The sequence below is a fragment of the Neoarius graeffei genome, chromosome 21, assembly GCF_027579695.1.
Source record: "Neoarius graeffei isolate fNeoGra1 chromosome 21, fNeoGra1.pri, whole genome shotgun sequence".
Lineage (NCBI taxonomy): Eukaryota > Metazoa > Chordata > Actinopteri > Siluriformes > Ariidae > Neoarius > Neoarius graeffei.
Genome location: NC_083589.1, coordinates 20,021,692 through 20,045,764, shown reverse-complemented (window position 1 = coordinate 20,045,764; position 24,073 = coordinate 20,021,692). Strand labels below are relative to the sequence as shown.

The following is a 24,073-nucleotide window of genomic DNA, read 5'->3' as shown; positions in this document are numbered from 1 at the left end:
CCCTGGTGTAAAGAGTGCAGCTAAGAGAAATCAGAGCTGCGTAAAAAGCGAGAGGCAGAGACCCGAAAGGAAACTGAACGGGACGGGAGCTAGGTTAAAGCAGTCAACGCAAGTTGGCATTTAGAGTGAGGGCACAATTTTACCTTTCCATCTTTGCTTTAAAATTGTGATTTTCGGCATACACAAATAATGATGGCACAAAATCTGGACTGCTTGAGTCAAGCGAGACCTCTCCTACAAACAAAATTGCATGCAAAGCCAAGTTAACAAGCTAATATTCATTACATTGTGTAACTATGACCCAGCTAATCAGACAAACGTTACCAAAATATTTTGCTACATCAATAAACGAAGACTAGAAAGAATAAAAAAAGAAAGCTTTAATAAATAGCCTGATCTTACCTGTGATTAAGTGGGCACTGCAAACCCACGCATTTTTGATAGTGCTTTCATCCCAGTCTACACGTTTGATGGCTTGTAGTCATAGACGTCGGCGATGTTTTTGGAATGGGTGAGATCCTGCTGGAATTCTGAACATTTTAACCCCATCACTGCTACGATTCTGACACCCGACAACACAACTATGCATTTCCGAGTCTTTTTTGGGTCCAGGCTGCGCGCGCAATTTCCTCTTACGTATGAATGACGTTTACTGCGAAGGGGTCTATTGCACATCCACTACAGTAGGTGGCAGTGGCGCTCTCATTGTCGGTGTGTGCGGGGAGTATTAGCGCTATGGGGTAGGGGTTTTTTTGCGTACACAGCACAGAGAGTAGGGGATATGAAGCGCAGTGAACAAACCGTCAAGAGACACCATGGAAAAATATTTGAACAGGGATGAAAAGAAAGGCGGAAAGAGACGGAGATAATGAAACAAACGACAGTCTCCCGAAAGCTAAGACGAGAAAATATGACGAAACGTATGTAGCGCTTGGCTTCACTGTGATACGGTGGGAAACGAGGAAAGACCGGTGTGTTTACTGTGTCTAAAAGTGCTGCAGTGGACAGCATGAAGCCAAATAAATTAAGGCGTCACTTAAAAGACATTACACCAGGGGTCACCAAACTACGGCCCGCGGGCCAGATCCGGCCCGCCACCCCCCTTTGACCGGCCCCCCAGCCCCTCTGCCCCTTATCACTTGAACCGGCCCTATGAGGCAATCCCCAAAAGTGGTCATGGCCTATTTTTTTAAATTGCTTTTTGGCAAATAACATGTCTGCATCTTGTATTTTGTTGATTTTATCAATTAAAATTGATATTTAGTTATAAAATGAACTATTCATATTTTCCGAATTTTCGTCATATGCTCGCGATCAAGCAGTGACAGGCAGCGCATGCGCAGAGAACTGTCAGTGTTCAGGACAGCAAAATGGCTAGCGGTAAACTGACAGAGAGTGCAGAGTTTTTAAAGAACAGTGGACCACCGATTATTTTTTCGTTCAGTGTAAGGACCGTGCAGTTTCTCTTGTATGTAAAGAAAGTGTGCCAGTTTTCAAAGAATATAATCTGCGTCGTCACTATGAAACCCACCACAAAGAGTATGCTAGTTTGCGAGGGCAAACAAGAGAAGACAGGATTCGGAGGATGAAATGCGGACTGGCTGCACAACAGAATGTATTCCTTCACCAAACCCAGATCAACCAGGCTGCTGTCTGAGCTAGCTATAAGGTAGCTCACCTACTAGCTACCCATGGAAAGCCGTTTACTGATGGGGACTTTGTTAAAGTATGCATGCTTGCTGTGGCAGAGGAGGTGTGTCCCGACAAGAAGGATGCGCTCAATGCGGTGAGTCTCTCCGCACCTACTATGACCAGGCGAACCGAAGATTTGGGGGACAACGTGTATGACCAGCTGAATGAGAAAGCGTCAGAATTCGAGTTTTTTGCTTTGGCCATGGATGAGAGCAACAGGGATGTGATTTTTCCGCGAATTCGCGGAATTCCGCTTTTTTCACCTCAAAACTTGAAAAAAAAGCTTCCGATTTTTCCCTCAAATCCACATTCGTATCCTATTCGTTCCGACTTTGTTTGAAAGATGGCAGCCTCGGATTTGCATCTTTACGCCTCGATCACGGAGGCTGCCATCTTTCAACTCTTTGTTTAAAGCAAGCGCATTCATTGGTTGTTACAGAGCGATGGGCCAATCATGTACCTCGTTTCATCTCATTGACGTAATTACGTCATTTACGCAATTCCGTCATTGATGAAACGAGGTACGTGATTGGCCCATCGCTCTGTAACAACCAATGAACGCGCTGTACGTAAGCTCGCTTCAAACAGAGTTGAAAGATGGCAGCCTCCGTGATCGAGCTTAAAGATGCAAAGCGAGTGAGTGAGAGAGAGAGAGCGTGCGTGAGTGAGCGAGCGAGCGAGTGAGAGCGCGCTAGAGAGAGAGAGTGAGTGAGTGAGCGAGCGTGTGTGTCAGAGTTGCATGTTGACCATTAAATTGGCTTGAATTTGTTAATCATGACAAGTTTTTTCTTGTGTGTTTGCTTGCCATTTTAGTACAATTTAAGTCAGAAAACCCCAAAACCCAGGAGCTTCGGGGGGCTTTCCCCCTTGTCCCCTCACCAGGGTGCTGCCCTGGACCAGCTGGGGGCCTGCGGCCCCCAGACCCCCGGCTAAAATTTTCAGATAATTTCACCAGCCCCAAATCACATCCCTGGAGCAATGATGTGCAGGACACAGCACAACTGCTGTGATCTTTTGCTCATATTATTATCAGGGATGCAAACAGCGCGCCTTTTGGCGGATGGCGCCTTTTTCACGGCTGAATCGCGCAGATCCGAATTTTTTTTTTTGGGGGGGGGCGTTGGAGTGTCTGATTATAATTTCAAAGTAAATTCTGTATTAAAATTACTAAATAAGCAAATCCGTTGCAGTCCATGAAACAGGAAGTGTAAGGATGAGGAACAGTTTAAATCGGGAAGCTGCGCACATTTGTGCAGCCTGAGGACTGCGCAAATGTGCGCAGCTTCCCGATTTAAACTGTTTTTTCCTCATCCTTACACTTCCTGTTTCATGGACTGCAACGGATTTGCTTATTTAGTAATTTTAATACAGAATTTACTTTGAAATTATAATCAGACACTCCAACGCCCCCCCCCAAAAAAAAAAATTCGGATCTGCGCGATTCAGCCGTGAAAAAGGCGCGCTGTTTGCATCCCTGTATTCTAATTTCACTGTTTTTTAAAATGTATTTATTTTATAGGCCTATTTATTTGACCTTTATTAAGTGCTGCATACAATTATTTATATTATTAATAATATCAACAGGCCTACCTACAGTTTATAATTTTCCACTCACCTTTGCCAGTGTCAATCACCTCAAATAGGCAGATGTTTCTTACCTTGACAGCTTTGATATTTTTATTAGAAAATAAATAAATGGAATATCAGTGGTATTTCAAATTAAAACAAAGTGTGAAGACTTGATTACTACTTTTGCAAACCACTAGTAAAGATAAACAAATATGTGCCAGGAATCAAGTGTTGATATAGTAGTATGGATATAGTAGTGGGGATGGCCGTGCCAGGCTAGTAATCTCTACTACACAATGAGGCCTGCTGGTGGTCATATTTGTCTGGGTCATACAATTCTGTGATATAGCTGACCCGACCCCGGCCCCCCATCACAGTCAGGAACGACAATGTGGCCCCCAGAGAAAAAAGTTTGGTGACCCCTGCATTACACCCCAATCACGCTGATAAGCCGCTTGAGTTTTTTCAGCGGAAACGTGCCGAATATTGCCAACAATCATCCTGCTTTGTGAATGCTATTTCAATAAACCAGCGAGTCCAGTATCAGCAGGCGGACTTTCCTTTACTTAGCTTTAGTATGCGTTGAATCAAGACTCCGGGTCCATGTTCTCTCGACGAAGCACCCTGCTCCAGCCCTTTGCCTCTCCTGCCTGCCTGCATGTGTCCTTTTTTATTGTGTCTGGGTCTGCTTCCTCCTACACTGTCTCAATCTGTGGTACACACCTGTCCATCAATTAACAATCAAGCAGTCTCACGCGCAGCAAGCGCGAGGCCGAGGGAATAGTCAGCTAGCTGGAATAATCAGCTGGTTGCTATACAATCACACAAACAATATCACAGCAAATAATGTTAATCAGAAAACACAGCAAAATTCACTGCACACCATGGGCGTAACCACCATAGGCACTGGGGGGACATGTCCCCCCCCAATATTGGGAAAGTACCAATCTGTCCCCCCCCCAATATTTGGCGTATTAAATCAATATGAGACAAATAATATGCCATCCTGAACCATGGCTATAATGAATCCTTCACTTGTTATGTCCGATTTACTTTCAATTTAGGAAGCACAGAGAAACAACAACAACAAAAAAAAACCTTTGCGACCACCCCCTATGATTGTGCACTTGGGTCAGCCCATGTGGTTCGTTGGTTTGAAAATCCACTCAGTCGGACTGTCAGGTAGGCTGCTGGTGGACACATTCAAATGGCGGTAGCCGCAAAGAAAAGGAAGGACCCATGGGCGTAAAAATGCGTATGGACGCGTCCATACCAATATTCAGCTGAGTTTAAAATGTCCATACCATTTTTGAATGGAGAAGCCGCGATGCGGGAAACACTGAATAAAAACACCAAACGCGGTATCGCTTCCAGCTGATTTTCAGTTGTGAACAGACCTCTCAAAGACGGCTGACTATTGGTGGGGACAGCAGGTAAAAAAGCTTTATGAAGCTTTGATTGGCCCACCTCCCGTTGCCTTGACGTTGCTATGGTTTTTGATTGGCCCACCTCCCGTTGCCTTGACGTTGCTATGGTTTTTGATTGGCCCACCTCCCGTTGCCTTGACGTTGCTATGGTTTTTGATTGGCCCACCTCCCGTTGCCTTGACGTTGCTATGGTTTTTGATTGGCCCACCTCCCGTTGCCTTGACGTTGCTATGGTTTTTGATTGGCCCACCTCCCGTTGCCTTGACGTTGCTATGGTTTTTTGTTGTCATTGGCTGTAAGCAGTAGCAAGCGGTAAAATCAGCATCCAGCTCGCTGCTACAGCAAAACAGCACACAGGCAGTGATGTCGGGCAATAAAAGAAAACGTAAGGAAGACATAATATGACATTTTTGTCATATGATCCTGTAACAGCAAGGAGTTTCTGTTTGCAATCTCTCTCTCTCTATGTCTCTCTCTCTCTCTCTCTCTCTCTCACACACACACACACACACACACTAATAAATGCTTGTAGGTAATGCTAAATGTTTACTTATATTTACTTTTTTCTTGCTCATTGTTTGCATGTATATGCATATGTATATATGCATGTGTATATGCATATGTATGTAACCTCTGCAATAAAATGTAAAAATGTGAAACAATGGTCACTTAACCCTTTCAACTTAATGAATAAACATTTTTGCAAAATGCACTACAACTACCAAAACTCTTCACACTTCTACCACCCATACCTACATTACTTCCAGATTCTGAAATTGCAGTAACTCAAAAGGAAGCACATGATATTTCAAATGTGTGAAAATAGTAAAAGTTGTGTGAAAATGAAGCAGCAGCACATAATTTTGATTGATTGTGTTGTTGTATTTTGGGTAGGTCATCCACTACAGCAAAATTCACAGCAACTTCAATGTCCACTTTCTCTGTGTGATAATGTATTGCCCGTATACATGCAGATGTTAGCCTAAGTCTAAGACTGAGTGTACCTGGTGCTAAAAATCAAAATAACACAAAGGAATGGACAACCAATCATTTGTACAGTGTAGGCCACATTTCATGCGACAACCATGGCGCACTGGGGCGCTTGGCCAAATTATGTCCCCACCAATATCAACACTGTTTTTACGCCCTTGGAAGGACCAACGGGCTGACATTCGCCTTTTTTTCCAGACGAGTCACAGACATGATGAGTCTGTCACAGAGAGTCACAGGCATGGTGGAGGAAGGGAACAGACAGAGACCTGCTCTGAAGATGAACTGGTAAAGAGCATTGTATTACGAGTCCTTAAAACAACTTTATTTTTAACCTCATCATAGGCTGCATGTCATCAGTAGGCTAGTAATAAGAGCATACTGTCCTTTAATTAAATGTAAATAAATTAAATAAAATTATCATTTTGGTCAGTCATTATAGAGGGATTTCACTGACGTCACCCGAAACCGGAAGTAAACAGACCCTGCGCCATATTGGAAGACCAACAAACTCGTGATTAGGGGGAAATAACGGCAGCGGTATGTGAACCCACGAGAATAAAGTGGAGTGGCAAACGACTTAAACAAACAAATCTGAGCTGTTTTATTTATGATTTATTGGCCCAACAGTAGACTTGAAAGAAACCTGTGTGAGACTTGGCAAAAAACTGTGGATATAATGGATAAGTCTGTGCATGATCTGCGGACACTTTGAGGTAAGCAAACGCAAGAAATTCAGATTTAAAACATGCTAAACTGGCCCCAAGTTGATAACTGTATGAGGAGCAAGCCTCCCAGACTTCTACAATTTAATAATAATAATAATAATAATAATAATTTTAGGATGGTTTGGGGCTTGCTCTCTCTCCTATTATATAAATAAAGCATAGTTGTTGTGTAGGCATAGATCATAAATACATATGTATAATTTGGATAAATTAACCTAAATTATGGATACCTTAATAGTAGCAAAAAGTATTAATTTTTCAACTGAAAAGATATATTATTAAAAGATAAATATCAACAAGATTACCTTGGCCATAACTATATGTAGGTTATTCTTAACAACAGCTGTAATATCATGAACCAAGCCACTAACAACATAATTGTAAGCCTGTAGCCCTTTGTAGGCCTTCAAGTCATCAGCAGTGTAGGCATTGGGTGTAAACAACAAATAGTTTACAATGTCTGGGTAGCGAACAGATGGCAGAATTGGTGTCAGGTCCTCCTTATGTTTCCATTCTCCCTTGCCCTGAGCCTTATCATATGGGTCAAACCCATCAATCACAGCCAGTTTCTCCACATACCGTGCCCTTTCTGCAGCTGGTAATGTACTCACATAACCAGACTTATCAGCCATCGTGTCACTTCACTCTCGCTCGTAGTTTGTTTTGTATGTATATACTTGAGGTCTTCCAATATGGCGCCCTAACAAAATCTTGCGGTACGGTGACGTCATGCGGTAGCCCTCTATTCTTGAACGCCTCCATATTTTTGGGCCATTTATTTAGATAAAGTCAATATATTTTCTACAAAGTTCTATGTTGTTTTGACCTATTAACCAGGGTAATGCTCCTTTCTATTGCTTTGGTAGCCATTTTTTTGTAGCAATCTGGCATTTCTGCATTTGTTTGAAATGTGTTTGTGTGTGTGTGTGACTAGCTCTGGTGTGACAGATTTTCATGCAATGTTTTACATGTTTTTTGTATGTTGTATTGCGTTACATGTTTTGCAGTTGCACATTCTGTTTTGTGTTTTGCCTGATACACAATTAAAAAAAAACAAGATATAAATGTTAACATGTTCATTGGTAATTGTATTCATCAAAACAATGTTCTAGATAAGCACATCTTTATCAATAGGCCCATATAAAAATTGCACGAAATGCACTTAAAAATATTTTGGGAAGGGCTCAAATTTGGACCCCCCCAATATTTATACCATGGTTACGCCCTTGCTGCACACAGTGTATACCATTAACCCAAAGAAACAAATTAAATAAACACAACACGCAAGAGGAAACAGCACACCATTTGGGTCAATGAATCACATAAACACCACAGCAAGAAGTTCTACTTTTAATATTATTCTATCACTTATTCAGTAGGCACTAGAACTTTCTTGTTTAGAAGTTCATTCTTGTACCTGACTTTTGCATTTGTTTTACTTCGCTCTGGATAAGAACGTCTACTAAATGCCATGTAATATTATGTAAAGACACGGTCTCTAATAGTTAGAGTGAAGCAGATGTTTTAGGTTCATCATCAATGTCCTGAGGAGGAAGATTGTTTCTTTTGATTGCACAATGATGATTAGTCACGGAATCTTTGGGTCAGATGTATGTATGTGAGAACCTGCACAAAATATGACTTGATGTGACTTCAATTTGTCTGGAATTACTGTGAGATTTACTACCACATTGTGACTAATCACATGAACTGCACCTGAGACACAAACTAAATGCATTGTGTGTGAGCTGGAGGGTTTACTAGCAGCAGTGACATGAATAAATTAATGCCATAGGAAGGAAACAGGTTAAAAAAAAACCCTCAATTTAGAATTTCTCATTTCAAAAGAGAGCAAAAGGTGTTTCCAAAAATTGTTAGCCACATCAACAATCCTTCTGTTGATTTTTTTCACTGTTCTTAAAAATTGAAATGATGTTTATTGTCAGTGAATGTTCATTCAGTATGTCTACGTCTCCATCTAGCGCCTGTGAATAGGGTTGCCAGATCTGTGATACAGAAGCAGCTTAGTAGATAAGGATAATTAAAACCATGCATTTTTCATGAACAGATATTTCACTAAGATCCTAAAATGGTCTCGTATTATTACACATGTTGTCATAACTAAAGACTGAGTAAACCCAGTGACTCCAATACATTTATAGAGTAACACAGAGATGAATTTGAAAACAGGATCAGTGTGTGTGTGTGTGTGTGTGTGTGTGTGAGGAGATCACAGTGCTACAGTATGTTTTAATGTACAGATATGATAACTAATCTACATTTAAAAAAAATCAAAGCCTCAATCCATGCTGGACGAGCCAAATACCTCCTTAAACCTGGGCACCTGGCAACTACTCCCATTAACACACGGTGCTAATTTACACCTGGTTTTGAGAAGAGAACAAAAATAATGTGTAAAACTGAATATGTAACCAGCTACACTTCCAATTTACTGTGAATTTCATATACTAAACCCATAGAACCCAGTGAAGCAAATTTGTAGACATTTCCACACTTTATTAGTTTTATAATTCAGTAATATTTTATTTTACAAGAAATTATCAAGTAATCTGGTTGAGAAAATATCAATGTTAAAGCTAGATGGCCTTTCGACTTCATAAAATTGGTGAAATTTAGTTCCCTCTGAAATTTGGTCATTGTGATATATGTTTATTTCTGTAATATCTTTAAAAAATATTAGTATTGGATATTTATTAGTTTCGTCCTGCGTTTCCTTTCCTTCGCAAAATAGCATCTTTTCTTCTTGCTTTCCGTTACTGTAGTCAGTCTTTCACGTTTCATTTGTGTCCTCCATTTTTCTCTCCTGTTTCAAATTTGTATCCCACAATGCCTTGCGCAAACGGGGAAAGCCCACCACATGATGCATGACATAGTATCTTGAATTGGGTTATGGTGAATCAGGAAAAAATAGAGAATTTAGGGTCACGTGACCTTAAATTCATTAATTGTTCTATATAAAAAACCTAATAAAATTGGAAGTCTGTGATTCAAATTCAGTAGCTTTCGGCCTACGAAACAAAAATAATTGGGTATCAGGGAAAATTATTTTTATGACTTACGTAAACTTGAAAAATCTAAAAGGCAGTCTACCTTTAATTCTCATCAAAAGGAATGTTTTCTACTTCACGTTATATCTTAGTGCTAATTCATGTTAGTTTGTTTTTCACCATGATTCTACACTCACTGGCCACTTTAATAGGAACTTGTTCTTGATTCTAAGACTACTGTTCTTGGCTGTAGGAGTGGAACCCAATGTGGTCTTCTGCTGTAGCATGCTGAGATGCTTTTCTGCTCACTGTGGTTATAAAGAGTGGTTATATACTTACAATATCCTTCCTGGCAGCTTAGGCCAATCTGGCCATTTTCCTATGACCTCTATTATCAATAAAACATTTCCACCCACAGAACTGTTAATCACTCAATGTCACTCAAACATTTTACTTAATCACTCAAACATTTTACGATAGGCTCTAGACTGTTAATACAATCAGTTTTGCTATGATGGCTGAGGAGTACAATTGCCATGATAACTTTAGGACTGCAGTTGTCATGAACAGTTTTGCACTCAAATCTCCATCAATGAACAGTTCATCCATCCATCCATCCATCCATCCATCCATCCATCCATCCATCCATCCATCCATCCATTATCTGTAGCCACTTATCCTGTTCTACAGGGTCGCAGGCAAGCTGGAGCCTATCCCAGCTGACTATGGGTAAGAGGTGGGGTACACCCTGGACAAGTCACCAGGTCATCGCAGGGCTGACACATAGACAAACAACCATTCGCACTTACATTCACACCTACGGTCAGTTTAGAGCCACCAATTAGCCTAACCTGCATGTCTTTGGACTGTGGGCGAACCCAGAGCACCTGGAGGAAACCCATGCAGACATGGGGAGAATATGCAAACTCCACACAGAAAGGCCCCCGTTGACTGCTGGGCTCGAACCCAGAACTTTTTTGCTGTGAGGCGACAGTGCTAACCAGAGCACCACCATGCCGCCCCGAACAGTTGATAACTTCAACAAAATAGACTTCATGCCAAAACTATTATGAATTTCCTGGTTACACAACTGCACTTTTTGATCATATAGGACACACTTATAGAAGCAAGTTATTTAAAATCATGCAATCTGTTTCACCCAAATGAGGATGGGTTCCCTTTTGAGTCTGGTTCCTCTCAAAGTTTCTTCCTCATGTTGTTTCAGGGAGTTTTTCCTAATCACCATCATCTCAGGCTTGCTCATTAGTGATACATTTATTAATTCTTATGTTTAAAATCTGGATTTTTCTGTAAAACTGCTTTGCAACAATGTCTGTTGTTAAAAGTGCTATACAAATAAATTGACTTGACTTTTACTTCTTTGATTCTTCAATAATATAAATCTGTATTGTTATATGGATGCTCGACATAGGCTATGAAGTAGAGACCCATCTGAGATTCTCTCTCTCTCTCTGATTAAAGTTAATGGTCAGTCTGCTATGCTCTGTTCACAACAGATGAGATGAACTAGATATAACACTCAGTATGATAACTTTTAATTACAACCCCGATTCCAAAAAAGTTGGGACAAAGTACAAATTGTAAATAAAAACGGAATGCAATAATTTACAAATCTCAAAAATTGATATTGTATTCACAATAGAACATAGACAACATATCAAATGTCGAAAGTGAGACATTTTGAAATTTCATGCCAAATATTGCCTCATTTGAAATTTCATGACAGCAACACGTCTCAAAAAAGTTGGGACAGGGGCAAATAAGAGGCTGGAAAAGTTAAAGGTACAAAAAAGGAACAGCTGGAGGACCAAATTGCAACTCATTAGGTCAACTGGCAATAGGTGACTGGGTATAAAAAGAGCATCTTGGAGTGGCAGCGGCTCTCAGAAGTAAAGATGAGAAGAGGATCACCAATCCCCCTAATTCTGCGCTGACAAATAGTGGAGCAATATCAGAAAGGAGTTTGACAGTGTAAAATTGCAAAGAGTTTGAACATATCATCTACAGTGCATAATATCATCAAAGGATTCAGAGAATCTGGAAGAATCTCTGTGCGTAAGGGTCAAGGCCGGAAAACCATACTGGGTGCCCGTGATCTTTGGGCCCTTAGACGGCACTGCATCACATACAGGCATGCTTCTGTATTGGAAATCACAAAATGGGCTCAGGAATATTTCCAGAGAACATTATCTGTGAACACAATTCACTGTGCCATCCGCCGTTGCCAGCTAAAACTCTATAGTTCAAAGAAGAAGCCATATCTAAACATGATCCAGAAGCGCAGACGTCTTCTCTGGGCCAAGGCTCATTTAAAATGGACTGTGGCAAAGTGGAAAACTGTTCTGTGGTCAGACGAATCAAAATTTGAAGTTCTTTATGGAAATCAGGGATGCCATGTCATTCGGACTAAAGAAGAGAAGGACGACCCAAGTTGTTATTAGCGCTCAGTTCAGAAGCCTGCATCTCTGATGGTATGGGGTTGCATTAGTGCGTGTGGCATGGGCAGCTTACACATCTGGAAAGACACCATCAATGCTGAAAGGTATATCCAGGTTCTAGAGCAACATATGCTCCCATCCAGATGACGTCTCTTTCAGGGAAGACCTTGCATTTTTCAACATGACAATGCCAAACCACATACTACATCAATTACAGCATCATGGCTGCATAGAAGAAGGGTCCGGATACTGAACTGGCCAGCCTGCAGTCCAGATCTTTCACCCATAGAAAACATTTGGCGCGTCATAAAACAGAAGATACAACAAAAAAAGACCAAAGACAGTTGAGCAACTAGAATCCTACATTAGACAAGAATGGGTTAACATTCCTATCCCTAAACTTGAGCAACTTGTCTCCTCAGTCCCCAGACGTTTACAGACTGTTGTAAAGAGAAAAGGGGATGTCTCACAGTGGTAAACATGGCCTTGTCCCAACTTTTTTGAGATGTGTTGTTGTCATGAAATTTAAAATCACCTAATTTTTCTCTTTAAATGATGCATTTTCTCAGTTTAAACATTTGATATGTCATCTATCTTCTATTCTGAATAAAATATGGAATTTTGAAACTTCCACATCATTGCATTCCGTTTTTATTTACAATTTGTACTTTGTCCCAACTTTTTTGGAATCGGGGTTGTACATTGTTAAGTAAACAGGTGATATTAAATCCTTGTCATTTTGAATAAAAAGTCTTTTTACAAACATATCATCTTTACAGTAAGTCTTAAACCAAGATAAAAATCAATTAATGAAGGGTGTGTCTCTGTACAGGTTGTGGGAGTGTGGTGTCTCAAATGAAGGCTGTGCTGCTCTGACTTCAGCTCTGGGATCAAATTCCTCACACCTGACAAAACTGAATCTGTCCTATAATACTGTAGGCGACTCAGGATTGAAGTGTCTCTCTGCTGTACTGGAGAATCCTCACTGTAAAACGGAGACCCTGAGGTAAGATCATCTCTCAGAGTCATATGGCCTGCTCCTCAGTAACACACATTCTCTAATAGTGAGACTGAAGCAGAAGTTTTAGGTTCATCAATGTCCTGAGGAGGAACATTGTTTCTTTTCACTGCACACTGATGATTTGTCACATCTTTGGGTCAGATGTACATATGTGAGAAGCTGCAGCACAAAACAGCAGAGTTTAAAAGCAGCAGTGAAATAGAACCTATCTAAAAAAAATTAATAATAAAAGTGAAAAGGTAAAAAAAAATCCAAATATAAAAAGACCAATATAGAGCTTACACTAATTATGTTCAATCAGTGGTCCTTTTGTTGATTTAAAAAAAAAAATTTAAAACTGAAATAGTGTGTACTGTAAATGATAGTGAAGGAGGCTCTTAAATATCTTTAACAGGCTTTAATGAATCAGCTTGAGCAGCACAACATAGCACATCGGCTAACTCCCCCTAACTTCCTGCAGCACCCTCCAGGTAGCCCTCAGGCATTACCATAAGTGACACAGTATATGTCCAGGCACATATGATTACCATATATGACATCCCCCCCCCTTTTTTTTGTGTGTTATTTCAATAACATCAGACAAACATTTTAACAAACAATGACTTTTTTTTTCTTTAACAGCACCTATCATAAACCAAGGTTAACTCAGAATGAGGCATTTCAACATAAGCTGATCTCTTTCCTACTTAACAGTGCTCAGCGTAAATGAGTACACCGCCTTTGAAAAGTAACATTTTAAACAATATCTCAATGAACACAATTTCCAAAATGTTGAAAAGGCAAAGTTTAATATAACGTCTGTTTAACTTATAATGTGAAAGTAAGGTTAATAATATAAACTTAGATTACACATTTTTTCAGTTTTACTCAAATTAGGGTGGTGCAAAAACGAGTATACCCCACAACAAAAACTACTACATCTAGTACTTTGTATGGCCTCCATGATTTTTAATGACCGCACCAAGTCTTCTAGGCATGGAATGAACAAGTTGGCGACATTTTGCAACATCAATCTTTTTCCATTCTACAACAATGACCTCTTTTAGTGACTGGATGCTGGATGGAGAGTGATGCTCAACTTGTCTCTTCAGAATTCCCCAAAGAAAATAATTTCTTTACACCACAAAGGTGAAGGCTACAAGAAGATCAGCAAAGCTTTACTTATCAGTCAGAATACTGTAGCAAAAGTGGTACAAAAATTTAAGAAAGATGGAACTGCAACCATCTTACAGAGACGTCCAAGTCATCCACAGAAGTTAACATTTCAACAGGAGCGTCTTCTGATGAGAAGGGTCGAAGAAAATCGGCATGCAAGTTCACTGCAGTTATCTCAAGAAATAGAAAGCCAAACTGGGGTGACTATTTCCCGTGACACAATACGGCGTACACTGCAGAGGAATGGCATGCATTGATGCCGTCCACAAAAGAAGCCTCTCCTAAAGCCCAGGCACAAAAAAGCCTGCCTAGAGTTTGCCAGGGCCCATGCTGACAAAGATGAAGACTACTGGGACTCTATATTCTGGAGTGATGAGACCAAGATAAATGTTTTTGGAACTGATGGCTTCAAAACTGTATGGCGTCGCAAAGGTGAGGAATACAAAGAAAAATGCATGGTGCCTACAGTGAAACATGGTGGTGGCAGTGTCCTTATGTGGGGCTGCATGAGTGCTGCTGGTGTCGGGGAGCTGCATTTCATTGATGGCATCATGAATTCACAGATGTATTGCTCTATACTGAAAGAGAAGATGCTACCATCACTCCGTGCCCTTGGTTGTTGTGCACTTTTCCAACATGACAATGATCCTAAACACACATCTAAGGCTACTGTTGGATTTCTGAAGAAGAATAGGGTGAAAGTGATTCAGTGGCCAAGTATGTCTCCTGATCTGAACCCAATCGAACACCTATGGGGAATTCTGAAGAGACAAGTTGAGCATCACTCTCCATCCAGCATCCAGTCACTAAAAGAGGTCATTGTTGAAGAATGGAAAAAGGTTGATGTTGCAAAATGTCGCCAACTTGTTCATTCCATGCCTAGAAGACTTGGTGCTGTCATTAAAAATCATGGAGGCCATACAAAGTACTAGATGTAGTAGTTTTTGTTGTGGGGTGTACTCATTTTTGCACCACCCTAATTTGAGTAAAACTGAAAAATGTGTAATCTAAGTGTATTTTATTAACTTTACATTATAAGTTAAACGGATGTTATATTAAACTTTGTCTTTTCAACATTTTGGAAATTGTTTGTGTTCGTTGAGATATTGTTTAAAATGTTACTTTTCAAAGGCGGTGTACTCATTTATGCTGAGCACTGTATCTGCAAACCTGTTAATTTATGCAAATTTGTTAATTTTTTTATCTCTAAATTTGTAGTTTATTTCTTTTATATATATCCTTTTTTTGTAGACTTAGTACTTTTGCATAACTCTTTCACTGCCTTATCTTTTTCTCTTTATATATTTTGCTGCTGGAACAATGTAAATTTCCCCTTGTGGGATAATAAAAGGCTATCTTATCTTATCTTATCTTATCTTATCTTATCTCAAAAAATAGCTTAAAGGACATAAGCAGAACCTTTATTTTTAAGTACATTTCTGAGTGGATCGTATCTCCATCTTTGACTCTTGTATGCTGCATAAATGGGAATAAAAAATATATTTATTTATTTATTTATTTATTGAGAGTTAAAATCGACCACAAAGTTGGCATTCGAGCTGCCCCGCTGAGCCAGCCAGCCCTGGGTGGGTGACGTCACAGCAGTAACTGGTTTTAAGGCAGAGGCCTTTAACAGCTATAGACTTTGGTCATATAAATAAAAATTTATGGTGAAAGTAAGAAATACCGTTACCAACTTGCTCAACTAAGACTGATTTGACTTCATTGATTGTGGGTTGACTCTCATTAAAACAGGATAGGTGTTATACCTTATGCAACATACATGTACATGCATGCATTTTCACTGATAAAATATAAAAGGCTAATTAAATAATCAGATGAACTGAGACAATCGCATTCTGAAGCAAATTAAATAATCTTATACCGGTATCTTAAATACATAATACAAGTTACATATATTAATCTAAATGCAGGTAAACAACGAGTGTTTTTGTTGTTTTGTATCCAAATGAGAGTCGCAGCTGTGTTCTGACTTCTTGAAGGCCGAGCTTGTGGCCAATTGTTTTGAAACAATCTGACTTTCAGCTGTTCGTTCAGTTCTCCATTCATTGACTTCTTCCACATAAGGGCAAGATATTGCTGCTGAGGCAAGCATATCCAGCAGAAAAATCAGACAGCTGGTCCACTCATTCTCCATTTTCTCCATACTGAGTACTCCGCCATTACTGCTCGGCTCAGACAATTACAAAAACCCGGGAAGGGACGTCACTGGTTTTAGCAACAACCACGGGGAGATCAGTGCCCGAGTGATGTTACGTCCCATCCCGTGCCGTTCCGTCCCGGGTTTTTTAGCAACAACCCTTGGCTCACACTCAGGGAGAACTGGTGCAACTGAACTTACTTTACTTTTCTTGTAGTTTTCTTTTCCTTCAATTGTTGGTACTGCACCCTCTTTCAATACGGGCTTATAGCCAACGCTCCTCAACAGATCAGAGGTTTTGTACGAGTCATCAGTAAAATGTGCCCGTGAATTTCTCGCAAAACGCATCTAAATCTTTGCAGTTTGAACATTCTTGGGCCCTGAATGGAACATAAATCCACCTTCTGTCATGTTGCTGCACCCCCCAGCAACACATCTGCATGGCATGGTGATAAACTAGCTCAAAACGGAAGCTCGAAGTTACAGTCAGCTCTGTGTTTTAGTATAGCGGAAATGGCGATGAGACTGATAGCCTTCCTGCGGTGACATCACAGATGTCAAGGTCATTCACTCAGACTACTACCTATTTAATCGTAAAAATTACTATATTAGATTTATTGTTAATGCTTAAAACTATTCCTTTGCCATTCTTGAGGTCTCAAGGCATTTATAAACAAAAAGTGAGACCATGGCTCTGCATATCTCCTTTAAGATAAATAGTGTTTATTCTCTCAGTGAAAGTTCATTCAGTACATCTCTGTCAGAGTTAGGAACAGGGCTGCCATATCTGTGTAACAGAATAATCTCAATAGAAAAACACTATTAATACATCCTCACTCACATTAAAACACATACAGTAAATTGTAGAGTTGAGCCGGATACTCGGCTGAAATGAGTATCCGGTACGGATAAAGCACTTTTGCCGAGTACAAGTATTATACGAGTAATACGAGTCAATATCTGTGCTCGGCCTGAATGAAAATCCTCACACAGCGTCACAGCGCCCCTCCCCTACACACACCACTCTGCTCACTCACACAGAGAACAGCTCTCTGTCTCTCCCTCAGTCACTCAGGTTCGCGGGTCTTTTCCGTTAACGTTTCGGGTTTCTTCAGCTTCAAGTTTGTTTTTATTTCAGTTTGTACTTTCTTATAACCAGTAGAGTTCTGGTAAACATGGGTTCATTCAAACGTGGTGCTTGGTAGAAAGCGACTCGCGTTGCGTCTCTGCCTGTCGGAGATTTTTTTTTCTTTTTTTAACCGTTGGTTAAAAACAGTTTTTTTACTTCACGCATTGAGTGTCTGACACTTTCTTGCTGTAATTCATGTAAAAATAAAGGTAGTAGTGATATAAGTATTACAAATTAAGCTACACACACACACACTCTCTCTCTCTCTCTCTCTCCCTCTCTCTGCCGGTCGTCGGAGTTTTTTTTTTTTTAAACAGTCAGTTGGCTCTAACCAGTTTTATTTTACTTCACGCACTGAGTGTCTGACACTTTCTAGGTAGCAGTGGTATAAATAATATTACAAATTAAGCTACACACACACACACACACACACACACACACACACACACACACACACCCCTGGTGTGGAAATAAAAAAATAAAAAAATAAAAAAAAAAAATCACACTGATCATAAAAAAATTAAAAGTTAAAAAAAGAAAGTTATGTTGAGTATGAAAACTTGTTCATTACATTTCATTATTGCAACCGCATGTGTTGTATTCATTGTTGCAAAACTTGTTCTGTAAATAGTTCGTTTGCTATCGTGATCAAAACCATTGATCTGAAGCTCAATGCTGATGCTGTCCTGTAAATAGTTTTCTAATCAGCAATAAATATAACAATTTCTGATCAACCCATATCAATTGCATGCTTAAAATAACATACTGGTTAAAGCCCTGCCCGTTTCAAGACAACCAGACCCACTTCCGGGGTAGGCCACTCCGAGTACGGATACGGATACAGATAATTCATATGGTTTACAGATACAGATAATGCTGTACTCGCTCATCCCTAGTAAATTGAAAAATGCACCAATTTCAAGACACAAAATGTAATAAATAAATAATAAAAAATGTGAAGGTGAAAGAGAACCCAAATGAGAACAGCAAAAGACATGCAGAAATCTCTAGAAATTCCTGAATTATTTGTTCATGTTTTAACATCATGAAAAGAGCACTGAAAAATACTGTTGTTACTGGAAGGTTTTCACAAAGGAAACTATTGCTCTCCAAAAAACACTGCGGCATGTCTTGAATTTACAAAAGACATCACTGAGAAACATTTCCATCTTAAACTAAACATACATATATGAATGTATCCCCCCCACACACACACATACACTACTCATTTCTGATTTCAAGACACACAAAGTAACTCTTGATGTTCATAAACAGAGAGTGTCACTGTGTCTCTCTGTAGATTGCGTAAGTGCGGTGTCACAGATGAAACCTGTGCTGCTCTGATTTCAGCTCTGAGCTCAAACCCCTCACAGCTGAGAGAACTGAATCTGTCAGAGAATAATCTAGGAGCTTCAGGAAAGAAAATGCTCTCTGTTCTTAAACATGATGAACATTACAAACTACACACACTGAGGTGTCATGACCTTTTGACAAATGTTGAAAAAAATAAAAGACTAATAATTTATATACAGTGGTGCTTGAAAGTTTGTGAACCCTTTAGAATGTTCTATATTTCTGCATAAATATGACCTAAAACATCATCAGATTTTCACACAAGTCCTAAAAGTAGATAAAGAGGACTCAGTTAAACAAATGAGACAAAAATATTATACTTGGTCATTTACTGAGGAAAATGATCCAATATTACATATCTGTGAGTGGCAAAAGTATGTGAACCTCTAGGATTAGCAGGTAATTTGAAGGTGAAATTAGAGTCAGGTATTTTCAATCATTGGAATGACAATCAGGTGTGAGTGGGCACCCTGTTTTATTTAAAAAACAGGGATCTATCAAAGTCTGATCTTCACAACACGTTTGTGGAAGTGTATCATGACACGAACAAAGGAGATTTCTGAGGACCTCAGAAAAAGTGTTGTTGATGCTCTTCAGGCTGGAAAAGGTTACAAAACCATCTCTAAAGAGTTTGGACTCCACCAATCCATAGTCAGACAGATTGTGTACAAATGGAGGAAATTCAAGACCATTGTTACCTTTCCCAGGAGTGGTCGACCAACAAAGATCACTCCAAGAGCAAGGTGTGTAAGAGTCAGCGAGGTCACAAAGGACCCCAGGGTAACTTCTAAGCAACTGAAGGCCTCTCTCACATTGGCTAATGTTCATGAGTCAACCATCAGGAGAACATTGAACACCAATGGTGTGCATGGCAGGGCTGCACGGAGAAAGCCACTGCTCTCCAAAACGAATATTGCTGCTCGTCTGCAGATTGCTAAAGATCACGTGGACAAGCCAGAAGGCTATTGGGAAAATGTTTTGTAGATGGATGAGACCAAAATAGAAATTTTTGGTTTGAATGAGAAGCATTGTTTTTGAGAAAGGAAAACACTGCATTCCAGCATAAGAACCTTATCCCATCTGTGAAACATGGTGGTGGTAGTATCATGGTTTGGGCCTGTTTTGCTGAATCTGAGCCAGGATGGCTTGCCATCATTGATGGAACAATGAAGTCTGAATTATACCAGCGAATTCAAAAGGAAAATGTCAGGACATCTGTCCATGAACTGAATCTCAAGAGAAGGTGGGTCATGCAGCAAGACTCTAAGCACACAAGTCGTTCTACCAAAGAATGGTTAAAGAAGAATAAAGTTAATGTTTTGGAATGGCCAAGTCAAAGTCCTGACCTTAATCCAATCGAAATGTTGTGGAAGGACCTGAAGCGAGCAGTTCATGTGAGGAAACCCACCAACATCCCAGAGTTGAAGCTGTTCTGTACAGAGGAATGGGCTAAAATTCCTCCAAGCTGGTATGCAGGACTGATCAACAGTTACCGGAAACATTTCGTTGCAGTTATTGCTGCACAAGGGGGTCAAACCAGATACTGAAAGCAAAGGTTCACATACTTTTGCCAATCACATATATCTAATATTGGATCATTTTCCTCAATAAATAAATGACCAAGTACAATATTTTTCTCATTTGTTTAACTGGTTTCTCTTTATCTACTTTTAGGACTTGTGTGAAAATCTGATGATGTTTTAAGTCATATTTATGCAGAAATATAGAAAATTCTAAAGGGTTCACAAACTTTCAAGCACCACTGTGTGTGTGTGTGTGCACTACCTAAAAGTGGAGCTCCTGATGAGTGTAAAACATGTTAGTAAATAATCCCACATTATTTTTAAAAAAAGCAAATTAAAAATAAGCACTGGATAAAACCCCATCTATCTTATGTAAATAAAGATACAAATTTCGTTATCCAGTGGTCGTGTTTGAGATATGTTGCCTTGCACGTATGATCAGGTTTCCTGTGGTGGTACACGTACAGACGTCATATGGTCGCAAAAGACATCAAAAATCAGGTTGATGCATTACTATATTCTCTTAAGTGTGGAGCTCTGCTGTCAGATTACCAAGTTTAAATTAACCAAGTACGTTGATTTAAAAATTAATGTGAAGGCTGAAGACAGGGAGTCAGAGTCTACAGACTGTCACAAAATATTGTGCATGAGACTGATTGAAAGAAAACAAGAAGACAGAGCCCTCTCTATCCCCCACCCTATATACCAACTACAGTGCCTTGAAAAAGTATTCATACCCCTTGAACTTTTTCACATCTTTCCACCTTACAACCACAAACTTAAAAGTTTTTTATTGAGATTTTATGTGATAGACCAACACAGAGTAGCATATAATAGTGAAGTGAAATGAAAATGATAAATGGTCTTCAAAATGTTAAACAAATAAAAATCTGAAAAATCACATCACATCACATTATCTCTAGCCGCTTTATCCTTCTACAGGGTCGCAGGCAAGCTGGAGCCTATCCCAGCTGACTACGGGCGAAAGGCGGGGTACACCCTGGACAAGTCACCAGGTCAATCTGAAAAATGTGGTGTGCATTAGTATTCAGTCCCCCTGCATCAATACTTTGTAGAGCCACCTTTTGCTGCAATTACAGCTGCAAGTCTTTTGTGGTATGTCTCTACCAGCTTTGCACATCTCGACACTGAAACTTTTGCCCATTCTTCTTTGCAAAATAGCTCAAGCTCAGCCAGATTGGATGGAGAGCGTCTGTGAACAGCAATTTTCAAGTCTTGCCACAGATGCTCAATGGGATTTAGGTCTGGACTTTGACTGGGCCATTCTAATACATGAATATTCTTTTATCTAAACCAGGGGTCATCAAACTATGGCCTGCAGGCTGACTCCGGCCCGCCACCCCCCTTTGACCGGCCCCCCAGCCCCTCTGCCCCCACCACTTGAACCGGCCCTTTGAGGCAATCCCCAAAAGTGGTCATGGCCTATTTTTTAAAATTGCTTTTTGGCAAATAATAACATGTCTGCATCTTGTATTTTGCTGATTTTATCAATTCAAATTGATATTTAGTTATAAAATGAACTATTCATATTTTCCGAATTTTTGTCATATGCTCGCGATCAAGCAGTGACAGGCAGTGCACGCTCAGAAAACTGTCAGTGTTCAGGACAGCAAAATGGCTAGCGGTCAGCGAAAAGTTGAGAGAGAGTGCAGGGTTTTTAAAGAACAGTGGACCACCGATTATTTTTTCGTTCAGTGTAAGGACCGTGCAGTTTGTCTTGTATGTAAAGAAAGTGTGTCGGTTTTCAAAAAATATCTGCATTGTCACTACGAAACCCGCCACAAAGAGTATGCTAGTTTGCGAGGGCAAACAAGAGAAGACAGGATTCGGAGGATGAAATGTGGACTGGCTGCACAATAGAATGTATTCCTTTGCCAAACCCAGATCAACCAGGCTGCTGTCTGAGCTAGCTATAAGGTAGCTCACCTACTAGCTACCCATAGAAAGCCATTTACTGATGGGGACTTTGTTAAAGTATGCATGCTTGCTGTGGCCGAGGAGGTGTGTTTCGACAAGAAGGATGCGCTCAACGTGGTGAGTCTCTCCGCACCTACTATGACCAGGCGAACTGAAGATTTGGGTGACAACGTGTATGACCAGCTGAATGAGAAAGCATCAGAATTCAAGTTTTTTTTCTTTGGCCATGGATGAGAGCAATGACGTGCAGGACACAGCACAACTGCTGTGATCTATTGATCTATTGCTCATATTATTATAATTTCACTGTTTTTTTAATGTATTTATTTTATAGGCCTATTTATTTGACCTTTATTAAGTGCTGCACACAATTATTATTAATATTATTAATAATATCAACAGTCCTACCAACAATTTATAATTTTCCACTCACCTTTGCCAGTCTCAATCACCTCAACTAGGCAGATGTTTCTTACCTTGATAGCTTTGATGTTATTTTTATTAGAAAATAAATAAATGGAATATCTGTGGTATTTCAAATTAAAACAAAGTGTGAAGACTCGATTACTACTTTTGCAAACCGCTAGTAAAGATAAACAAATATGTGCCAGGAATCAAGTGTTGATATAGTAGTGTGGATATAGTAGTGTGGATATAGTAGTGGGGATGGCTGTGCCAGGCTAGTAATCTCTACTACACAATGAGGCCTGCTGGTGGTCATATTTGTCTGGGTCATACAATTCTATGTTATATAGCTGTCCCGACCCCGGCCCCCCATCACAATCAGGAATGACAATGTGGCTCCCAGAGAAAAAAGCTTGGTGACCCCTGATCTAAACCATTCCATTGTAGCTCTGGCTGTATGTTTAGGGTCATTGTCTTGCTGGAAGGTGAATCTCCTTCCCAGTCTCAAGTCTTTTGCAGCCTCCACCAGGTTTTCTTCCAGGATTGCCCTGTATTTAGCTCCATCCATCTTCCCATCAACTCTGACCAGCTTCCCTGTCGCTGCTGAAGAAAAGCATCCCCATAGCATGATGCTGCCACCACCATGTTTCACAGTGGGGATGGTGTGTGCAGGGTGATGAGCAGTGTTAGTTTTCCGCCACACGTAGCGCTTTGCATTTAGGCCAAAAAGTTAAACTTTGGTCTCATGTGACCAAAGCACCTTCTTCCACATGTTTGCTGTGTCCCCTACATGGCTTCTGGCAAACTACAAACGGGACTTCTTATGCCTGTCTTTCAACAATGGCTTTCTTCTTGCCACTCTTCCAAAAAGGCCAGATTTGTGGAGTGTACGACTTATAGTTGTCCTGTGCACAGATTCTCCCACCTGAGCTGTGGATTTCTGCAGCTCCTCCAGAGTGATCATGGGCCTCTTGGCTGCTTCTCTGACCAGTGCTCTCCTTGCTCGCTCTGTCAGTTTAGGTGGATGGCCGTGTCTTGGTAGGTTTGCAGTTGTGCCATACTTTTTCCATTTTTGAATGATGGATTGAACAGTGCTTCTTGAGATGTTCAGAGCTTGGGATATTTTTTTATAACCTAACCCTGTTTTAAACTTCTCCAGAACTTTATCCCTGACCTGTCTGGTGAGTTCTTTGGTCTTCATGATGCTGTTTGTTCTTCAGTGTTCTCTAACAAACCACTGAGGCCTTCACAGAACAAGTGTATTTATGCTGAGAGTAAATTACACACAGTAGGACTCTATTAACTAATTAGATGACTTCTGAAGGCAATTGATTGCACTGGATTGTATTTAGAGGTATCAGAGTACAGGGGGCTGAATACTTATGCACACCACATTTTTCAGATTTTTATTTGTTTAAAATTTTGAAGACCATTTATCATTTTTGTTTCACTTCACAATAATGTGCTACTCTGTGTTGGTCTATCACATAAAATCTCAATAAAAAACTTTTAAGT

The 24,073-nt window shown here is 40.0% G+C and overlaps 1 long non-coding RNA gene across 10 annotated transcripts in view; it reads right to left on the bottom strand.

Annotated features, from left to right (window-relative positions):
* The window catches only part of LOC132869564 (uncharacterized), a 59,409-nt gene that overhangs the window by 34,395 nt on the left and 941 nt on the right, over positions 1–24,073 (bottom strand). The window lies entirely within an intron of this gene.